The sequence below is a fragment of the Rattus norvegicus genome, chromosome 1 (genome assembly GCF_021556685.1).
Source record: "Rattus norvegicus strain SHRSP/BbbUtx chromosome 1, alternate assembly SHRSP_T2T, whole genome shotgun sequence".
NCBI lineage: Eukaryota > Metazoa > Chordata > Mammalia > Rodentia > Muridae > Rattus > Rattus norvegicus.
In genome coordinates this window covers 74,738,860-74,750,320 of record NC_141534.1, presented here as the reverse complement: position 1 = coordinate 74,750,320, position 11,461 = coordinate 74,738,860, and positions in this window count along the sequence as shown.

The window sequence follows — 11,461 nt, the reverse complement described above, 5'->3', positions numbered from 1 at the left end:
ATTGGATGTTAATCTTTATATTCTCTAATCAAATATACAAAAAGATTGATTTATAAAATTTAATATTCCTTTTTGACCTCTACATAAAAAGGTAACTTACTAGTAGGAAAAGATCCCTAATATAAATATGGACAAATGATTTTTAAGGAAATGGAACACCTTAAAGAAAATTAGAGAACAATCATATTGATGGACAAAGATAAAAAGTTCTTAATTAAGCACTGACTCAGATATCTAACTCAAAAATACAACAGAAATGTCAGTTTCTTCTCCTAAGATGACTTTGTTCAGTTCATGAAAAATGCTTCAACATATGAAGTACAGTTGAGACTAATACAGCACATGAGTAATCTCAAGGATAATATTACATGATTTTCCCAAATCATGTAGAAATTGTTTTTACCAATATCCAGCACCAATTCAGAGATGAAAAACAACACAAACAATCCTAACAGAATAGAAAAAGCATATCTTCTGTACCTCCACCTGCACCTGTTGCCGATCAGCATGCCTACCATCCACCCCACCCCATCCATCCCATAGCCTCCCTGACTCTGAAGAAGTCTGCCATACCAGAAACACAGGCAAAATGCCTGCCTCAACAATCACTGCAGCTGGGTCACCCGGAGAGCCCAGCAAACCTTGGATATATTCTACTCTGCCAGAGCCACATAGTCTTTCAATAATGCAACTTCATTGCAGATCAGCATTCATACTTCCCAACCCCACACCCTATCTGTTTCTCAGGAGGTCTGCATTAAGCAGGGACACAGGAAGAATACTCTAATCAGAGACAGCAAAGTCTGCCTCCTAGGAGGCTTGCTCTTACCCTGGTCATGCAGTACTACCTGTCTCCAAGGAGGCTTGCTCCAGTCCAAGACACCCAGGCCAGGTAACACTAGAGACAACTACATGGCACAAGAACATAAGAAACGAAAGTCAATATAATTTGTCACAATCTGAAGTCAGTTCTCCTACCACAGTAAGCCCTGGGTACCCTAATACACAGGAAGAGAATGATTCTGACCCCAAGTCACACCTCAGGAAGATTAGTAGAGAGATATTGTTTTAATATGGTTTTGTCATGAAATGGCTTGATTTCTCTATCTGTGGTGATTGAGAATTTTATTTGGTATAGTAGTCTGGATTTTAAGGAGGATATAATGAACTCCCTAAAGAAACATAGGAAAAGACAAAATGACAGGTGAAGAAATTGAACAAAATTGTCCAATCTAAAAATGGAAATAGAAACAATAAATAAATCACATATGGATGTAAGCTTGAGATTGAAAACCTAAGAAATAGAACAGGAATTACAGATGCAGTCATCATCAAGAGAGTACAAGAGATCTCAGGTATAGAAGATATGATAGATTTTCATTGGTTAACAGAAATGTTAAATCCAAAAATTCCTAACAAAAGACATCCAGAAAATCATGGACATTGTGAAAAAGCCAAACATCAAACTAATAAGAATAGAAAAGGGTGAAGACTCTCAGTTTAAATAGACAGAACATATCTTCAACAATATCACAGAAGAAAACATCCTTAACCTAAAGAAAGTGCTGTTCATAAAAGTACAAGAAAGTTGCAAAGCATCATGTAGATTGGATCAGAAAAAAAATCTTCCCATCAGATATTAAAACACCAAATTCACAGAGAAGAGAAGAATATTAAAAGCTATAAGGGAAAAAGGCCAAGTAGCATGTAAAGGCAGACCTATCAGAATTATATGACCTGAAGTCTCAACAAAGATTCTAAAAGCCAGAAAATCATTGACAGATATCTTGCAGACCCTAAGAAACCACATATGCCAACCCAGACTACTATAACAAACAAAACTCTCAAACACCACAGATGGAAAAATCTAGCTATTTCATGACAAAACCATATTTAAACAATATCTTTCTACTAATACAGCCCTACAGAGATACTAAAAGAAAATCTCCAATACAAGGAGGATAACTACATACAAGAAAATACTAGTAGTTATCTCACAACAAGCCCAAAAGAAAAGAATAACAGACACACATAATACCAATCCCAACAACAAAATAACATGAAGAATCATTGGTCTTTAATATTTCTCAGCATCGGTGGTCTCAATTCACCAATAAAAAGATACAAATACATAAAGAATATCCATCATTCTGTTGCATACAAGAAACATACCTTAGCAAGAAAGACAGATACAGTCTTAGAGTGAGGGCTAGGCAAAAGTTCTCTAAGCATGTGGTGCCAAGAAAAAAGCTGAAGTAGTCATTCTAATAACCAATAAAATAGTCTTTCAAACAAAAATAATCAAATGAGATGGGAAGAGAGATTTTATACACATCAAAGGAAAAATCCACCAAGATAAACTCTCAATTCTCATCTATGCCCCAAATTCAAGGGCACCAATATTCATAAAGAATGTATTAAAGCATACTTTCTCCTAAATATATTACATGAAGTTCTAGATAGCACAATTCACCAGCAAGAAGAGATCAAGGAGATATAAATTGAAAAGGAATAAGTCAAGGTATCACTATTTGCCAATGATATGATTGTATATGTAAGCAACCCCCAAAATTCTATCAGAGAACTCTTAGAGATGATAAACAACTTCAGCAAAGTGACTGGTATAAAATTAACTCAAATAAATCTGTAGCCTTCTTTTATAAAAATGATAAATGGTCTGAGAGAAAAATAGAGAAACAGCAGCCTTCACAATAGTCACAAAGTAACACTACCCAAGTCATTCTATGAAGTAACTGTGATACCTAAACCACACAATGACCCAACTAAGAAATAGAATTTCAGACTAATTTGCTTATGAATATTGATGAAAAAGTACTGAATAAAATACTAGCAAATGGAATTCAAGAAGACAGCAAGACCATCATTCACCATGATCAAAGGGGCTTTGTCCCAGGGATGCAGGGATGGTTCAATATACCAAATCCCATTAATGTAACCCACTATTTTAAACTAAAGAAAGAAAATTACATGATCATCCCATTAGATGATGAGAACGCCTTTGACAAAATACAATACCCCTTCATGTTAAAAGACTTGGAGAGACAAGGAATTCAAATGAATACCTAATCACAAAAAAGAATATACAGAAGTTTTTGACTAAGAGACAGTCCTTGCTTCTCCAAACTGTTTATTCATTGTGGAAAAGGGAGACATACAACATACAAAGGGCGGACCAGAGATTAAACACCTTTTACAGGAAAAAAATGTCTGGGAAAGCAAGCCTAGTAGCTAATCCCTAAGGGCTGTCTCATCTAGAAACCTCATTTACATGTAGAACTCTGGGCTGTATGCTATGTGGGCTAGCTGTCATGGTTCTCTTTGTGTACAGAGCTTGTTACATGCTACAAGACAGGTACTGGGTCTGGTGCAAATTCAAATACCCAATTATGAGACTTTTTGGAGTTCCTTAATCTGCTCAACCTCACAGTTCCATTTGATCCACAGCTAAGGTAAAATATTCAAGCAACAGCACATGCTAGCAAGGATGTTCTTCAGAAAATTGGAAATAGTTCTACCTGAAGACCCAGCTACACCACTCTTGGACACATACTCAAAAGATGCTGTACCATACCACATGGATAAGCGCTCAACTATGTTCATATTAGCCTTATTCTTTATAACCAGATGCTAGATGCCCCTTAATTGAATAATGAAACTGTAGTTCATTTACCAGATAGAATACTACTCAGTTTTGGAAATTGAGTACATCACGAATTTTGTAGGCTAATGGATAGGTCTAGAAAATATAACCCAGATTAAGATAACCCAAATTCAAAAGGACATGCACGGTATGGCATATACTCATTGATAAGTAGATATTAGCCAAAAAGTTAAGAATATCCATGAATTTACACTTACTTTATTCAAATCTGTTAGAGCAATAACTCAAGAGAGCAGAATGGGAATCAAATTATGTCTATCTGCAGATGATATAGTCTTGTATATGTGACCCTAAATATTCCTAATAAAACTCTTTAACCTAATGAATACCATCAAGAAAGTAGCAGAATGCAAAATCATTATACAAAATCAATTGCTCTTTCATATACCAGAAACAATCATATTGAGCATGAAATCCAGAAAACAATTCCATTCAAATAGATTCCCCAAAACAAAGTACATGAGAATAGATGAGATCAAGGAAGTAAAATATTGTTATGGTGAATATTTTGTAATAAAAAGGAACTGAAGAATACAGTGATGATGGAAAGTACCTCACATACATATGGGTTGATAAATTTAATATTGTGAAAATAACCCTTCCTATATTATGATCAATATACTAGTATTCAGCAAAAATTCCACTAAAGCTCCATGGAAACAAAGATACAAAAGAGAACTATGAAAAAAATTTGAAATACAATAACAGACTTTGAAAGAACAAAGCATCCCCTCCAATCCAGTGCTTTCTGCCGGGATAGCCAGCCAGTTAGTCTGCTCACCTGAAGACATCACTGCCTGAAGACATCCTAGGTGATTCACTGCACACAGGGAAATTACTAAGAACATTTCCAAGGTCCCACAGTTGTTGCTGGAGCCTAGTGGACTCGGGATCCATCATCCCCCAAAATCCCTGTCCCACCAAGTTCACCCTCTTGTAGCCAGTGTCTTCTGCCAAGGCAGAGTGTCAGCTATTCTGCTCCCCTGAAAGGCACTACAGCCTGAAGGCATCCAAGGAGTTCCACTGCTCACAATGCAACAAGACAACCAACCCCACAGTCTGAAGATCACCCAAAGGTTCTTCAGCATGCGTGGTAATTGGCCCATCAGACTGAAAGTCTCCTTGGAGTTCTGCTGCACACAGGGAAACAGAAACCTCAGTCTTTACTCGCCTGTCTCCCTGACAACAGCTTCAAACAGAACAAGTCTTGACTGCTCCTCTGAAGACCCAATAGTCTGAAGGCCTTCCGGGAGTATTACTTCAGCCAGGACAACAGATAAGCAGCTCCTCTGACTCTCTGAAAACACCACAGTTGGAAGGCCCCAGAGGAGGTCTGATACAGCCAGGACAACAGGCCTACCAGGGGACTTGAAGCAACCCAGGGACAAAAGAGTCAAGCTCCAGAGAGAGACACCCAGACCAACAAACATCAGGGATAATCAGATGGCAAGAGGCAAGCACAAGACCTTTAGCAACAGAAGTCAATATATGTGGGCATCATCAGGATTCAGTTCTTCCATCACAGTAAGCCCAGATATACCAACAAACCTGAAAACCAGGAAGTTGACCTAAATCTTATCTCATCAAGATAATAGAGTCGTTTAAAGAGGGTATAAATAACTCAATGAAAGAAATATAGGAAACTCAGGTAAACAGGTACAAGCCCTTAAAGAGGTAACAAATAAATCCCTTAAATAAATATAGGAAAACACAAGAAAACTGGTCAGGAAAATGAACAAAGAAGTCCAAGATCTAAAAGTGGAAGTGGAATAATCAAGAAAACACAAAAGGAGGCAACCATGGAAAAGGGAAACTTAGGAAAGTTTCAGGAATTATAAATGTATGTATCACCAACAGAATACAAGTGATAGAAGTGAGAATCTCAGGGCTAGAAGATACCATAGAAAACATTCACACAACTGTCAGAAAATTGAAAACAAACAGATAAACAAAATGCCCAGCCCAAAATATCCAGGAAATCCAGGAGACAAGAAAAAGAACAAATCTAAGAATAATTGAAATAGAGATCAAAGATTCCAGCTCAAAGGACCTGAAAATGTCTTCAACAAAATCATGCAATACTTCCTCAACCTAAAGAAAGAGATGGCCATAAAGGTATGAGAAGCCTATAGAACACCAAATAAATGGAAACAGAAAAGAAAATCCTCTTGTCACATAATAATCAAATCTCTAAATGCACAGAAGAAAAAATATTAAAGGTTGCAATGGAAAAGGGCCAAGTAAATGATAAAGTCAGACCTAGCAAAATTACACCAGACTTTCAACAGAGACACTAAAAACCAGAAGAGCCTGGTCAGAGGTCATGCAGTCTCTAAGAGAACACAAATGCCAGCCAAGGCGACTATAACCAGCAAAACTTTCAATCAGCATACATGAAGAAACCAAAACCTTCCAGAACAAAGCCAAATTAAAAAAATATCTATCTTCCAATCCACCCCTACAGATGACTCTAGAAGGAAAACTGCAAAAGAAGGAGGTACCTACACCAAAGACAAGATGAAATATTAATAATCTTACAAAAAGGAAAAAACAACAAAAAAGAGAACCATATGCACATAATGCCATCTACAAAATTAAATGGAACAGGAACTAACAATCATCTGTCTTTAATATCTCTCAATGTTAATGGACTCAAATCACTTATAAAATGACATAAACTAAAAGACCATATATGCAGACAGGACCCAACATATTGCTGCATTCAAGAAACACACTTCAATAACAAAGACAGACAGTACCACAGACTAAATGGCTGGAAAATGTTCTTCCAAGAAAATGGTTGCAAGAATCACGCTGTAGTTGAAAATAGACTTTCAACCAAAAGTTATCAAGTGAGATGAGAAAGGACACTCCATATTCATCAGAGGAAAAATTCACCAAGATAAAGTCTAAATCCTGAACAGCTATATGCCAAATACAAGGATACCCACGTTCATGAAGGCATTTCCACTAAAGCTCAAAATACTCACTCAACTCCACACAATAACAGAGGTAGTTTTCAATGGACAAGGCATTGAAATAGAAAATAAACAGAAACACAATGGAACTAATATAGGGTATGAAACAGATGGATTTAGCAGATATCTACAGAACATTTTACCCTAAAACAAAAGAATACACCTTCTTCTCAACACCTCATGGTACCTTCACCAAAATTGACAATTGGGCACAAAACAAGACTCAACAGATTCAAGAAGATTGAAATTATCACATCCTTTAATATCAATCAGATCATAATAGCCTAAGGCTGGTCTTCAATAAGAATAAAAACAAAAGGAAGCCCATGCACACATGGAAACTGAACAACTCTCTACTTGATGATAACTTGATCAGGGAAGAAATAAATAAATTAAAAACTTCTTGGAATTCAATGAAAATGATGACAGAGCATACCCAAATTTATGGGACACAATGAAAGCAGTGCTGAGAGGATAATTCAGAGCCCTAAGTGCCCTGGTAAAGAAATTGGAGAGATCCTACACTAGCAGTTTAGCAGCACACATGAGAGCCCTAGGACAAAAAGAAGCAAACACACCCAAGAGGAGTAGAATGTAGGAAATAATCAAATTCGGTGTCTAAATTAAATAAGTAGAAACAAAGTGTACCACACAAAGAATCAAGGAAACCAAAAGCTGACTCTTTGAGGGAATCAAGAAGAGAAATAAACCCCAGCCAAACTAACTAAAGGGCCAGAAGCAATATCCAAATTAACAAAACCAGAAATGAAAACTGAGATCTAACAACAGAAATAAAGGAAATTTAAAAAATCATCACATCCTACTACAAAAGCCTATAATCAACAGAACTGAAAAATCTAGATGAAATGGTTGATTTTCCAGAGAGATACCTCATTGCAAACTTAAATCAAGAAGAGGGAAACTTTGGAAAGAGGCCCATATCCCCTAAGGAAATACAAAAACTCATTAAAATCCTCCAAATTAAAAAAAAAGTTCAGGGCCAGATGTCTTTAGTACAGAATTCTATCAGACCTTCAAAGAAGACCTAATACCAATATTCCACAAACAATTTCATGAAAGAAAAACAGAAGAGACACTACCTAATTCATTCTTGCAAGCCACAATTACTCTGATAACCTAATCCACACAAGAAGAGAACAAAAAAGAGAACTTCAGACCAATTTTGCTTATAAATATTGATACAAAAATACTCAGTATGTCTTTTTATGAGAGCATCAACTTGTCTGTGTGCCAATGTCATTCATTGAAGGTGTTAGTATTTGTTTTTGTCTACCTATGTATATTTTTGTGCATGTTTTTGCATGTGTTTTTATGTGTGTACCTGTATAATTACTTTGTGTGTTTCTGTGTTGTTTTGACTTTCTTGATGCATATTCTGTTACAGAGCAATAGTGATAAAACTGCATGGTATCAGTACAGAGGCAGACACATTGATCAATGGAATAGAATTGAAGACCCACAAATAAAACCACATACTTATGGTTAATCTTTGACAAAGAAGCCAAAAATATACAATGGACAAAAGAGCATCTTCAATAAATGGTGCTGCTCTAACTGGCAGTCTGCAGAAAAATGAAAATAGATCCATAATTGTACCCTAGCAAAATGCTCAAGTCCAAGTGAATCTAGGACCTCAACATAAAACTCAATACACTGAATCTAATAGAAGAAAAAAAATGGGTAAAAGCCTTGAATTCATTGGTACAGGGGGACATTTCCTAAACAGAACTTCAGTGGCTCATGCTCTAAGATCAAGAATTGATAAATGGAACCTCATGAAGCTGTAAGGCTTCTGTAAGGCAAAGGATATTATCAATAGGACAAATTGACAACCTATAGATTGGGAATAACTCTTCACTCACTACACATCAGATAGATGACTAATATCCAAAATATATAGCTAACCACCAAAACACAAAACAACCCAATCAAATAATGGGTTATAGAAATTGCAACAGAGGAATCAGTTGGCCTAGAATCACTTAAAGAAATGTTCAAAGTCCTTAGTGATCATGGAAATGCAAATAAAAATGACCCTAAGATTCCAACGTACATCAATCAGAATGGCTAAGGTCAAAACATCAGGTGACAAGCACATTTTGGTGAGGATGTAGAGAAAGAGGAACACTCCTCCATTGCTGGTGGGATCACAGACTGGTACATCCAGTTCTTGGAATCAATCTGGAGATATCACAGAAAATTGGAAATAGATCTACTTGAAGATCTAGCTATACCATTCTTGGACACATACTCAAAAGATACCCAATCGTGTTTCAAGGGCACCTGATCCACTATGTGCATAGCAGCCTTGTTTGTGATAGTCAGAGGCTGGAAACAACCCAGATGTCCCACAACAGAAGAATGAATATAGAAACTGGCTGATTTTCACAATACTACTCAGGTATTAAGACAGAGGAAATTCTGAGTTTTGCAGCCAAATGGATGGAAGTAGAAAATATCATCCTGAATGAGGTAACTCAGACGCAAAATCATGCATGCTATGTACTCACTAATATGTTATTATCCAAAAAAAACACAGAATACCCAAGATACAGCCCACAGAACTCAAATATATTAACACGCAAAAGGTCCCAAGTAAGGATGCCTCAATTCCACTTGGCAGGGCAAAGACAGCAATCACAGGAAGGAGGAGGGAGGAAGGAGGAGGGAGGAAGTGACCTGGATGGGAAATGGCAAAGGGAGGTGGAAAGGGGAACATGAATAGGTATTGGGTGGGTGAAAAAGAGTGAAGCCCTGAGGGTCAGCAGAAAGAATGGAAGCAGGCAACCTTGAAAGGCGGAACCCTCCAGAATGTATCAAAGACCTGGGAGGTGAGAACTCTCAGGACTGAAAGAAAGGGACCTTAGATGAAATGCCCTACAGCGGGGAGTGAGAACTTGAGCCCTCTTTGAGCAAAATGACAGGGAATCAAATGAGGGATGGAGTTTCCACACCACAGTCAAATTCTTTGACCCATAATTGGTCCTTTCTGAAGAACCACAAGGACAAAAATGGAGAAGAAACTGAGGAAAAGGATCCAGTGACAGGCTCAAATTAGGATCCAAGTTAAGGGCAGGTCCTAAGGCCTGCCACTATTACTGAGGCTCTGGAGTGCTCACAAATGGACCTATCATGACTGCCCCCCAAAAGACCCAACAGACAACTGAAAGAGTCAGATGCAGATATTTGCACCCAACCAATGAACAGAAGTTGCTTACCTCTGTGGTTGATTTAGGGAAAAGTTGGAAGAAGTTGTGAAGGAGGGAGACCCTGTAGGAAGACTAGCAGTCTCGGTTAACCTGCATCCTCAAGATATCTTAGACACTGGACTACCAACCAGGCAGCATACCCCTGCTAATATGAGCTCCCCAACACATACACAGCAGAGGACTGCCAGGTCTGGGTTCAGTCAGGGAAGATACACTTAATCCTCAAGAGACTCAAGGCACAAGGGATTTTAGAGCTCTGTTGGTGTAGGGGTTAGGGATGTGCTGACATCCTTGTGGAAACATGGGTTTATACCGGGAGGAGATATAGAATGTCAGACAGTGGGCTGCAAGGGGGATAAAATCTGAAGTGTAAAAAAGGGATAATTAAAAAAAAACGAAAGAGAATAAAGGCAACCAAAAGAACCTAACAGTCAATCCAGTTTTGGGCTTTGCTTTCATGAAAAAAAAAATATTGCAATTCTACAAAGAAGGGAGCATGTAAATTAACCAATTCATCAACTTAAATGGCTATAATAATTTTGTATATGAAAGGGTTGGGGAGCCATTGCTAGGTCCTTCAAGAATAATTAGATGACCTTACATGTGTGCACATGTGGGAATCACTAAATGTATTTAATCAGTTATAAGTTAACAAAGCCATGAACTTATGAAGGAAATACGAATATGTTGGGGAAGTTGTGGAGGAGTAAATGAGAAAGAATAGAGAGACATGTTGCAGAGGTTACAGGGGGAGCTAGAGGAGGTTAGTAGGGGATGGATTTTACCAAGAACCATCTTATCTATGTAGGAAATTAAAAAAAAATAAGTGATTGGATCAATATCTACCTTTCTATTAAATTCTCCTTTAACTTCTAGAATTAACCTTAATTTTATCTGTTATTTTGTTTTTAATATATAATAGGATAAACTTATTATTAACTATTTTGAAATCTTAAATTTACATCCGTTACTTACTATTCTGATAGTTTATTATTTTTGAAAGTAAGTTTAGGATAGTTTAAACAATTTATGTGGAATTAGAATGAGCAACTGAAGTATGAAAAAATAAGTTGCATAATACTGTGCCAGCCATCTTTGTAGTAGGCAATTTTGTGATTTTTCCAATTCATTATACTGTGTATGCTAATTGCTGAGTTTTTGTATCGTAAAATACTTAATGAATGATTGTATAAACAAATAAAGTAAACCCAGATTGTAAGAAGGAGGAGGAGGAGGAGGAGGAGGAGGAGGAGGAGGAGGAGGAGGAGGAGGAGGAGGAGGAGGAGGAGCAGCAGCAGCAGCAGCCGCAGCAAGGATCAAGTAATTGTTAGAAGTAAGAACAAACTGGGGATATCATAATATTTAAGTTCCATTATACTTGTGAATAATTGCCTGTATGACCATAATCAAAGTGATCCTCAATTCTAACTCTATACCATACAAATATTTCAGTAGAGTAGAAAATGCTGTATAGGCCTATTACAGTAGAAGCTTCTTAAATTACTTACATCTATTAGAGAGATTTAATAGAATCGCCAAATAATGGAAGAGACAAAGTCACAACTGGCCAG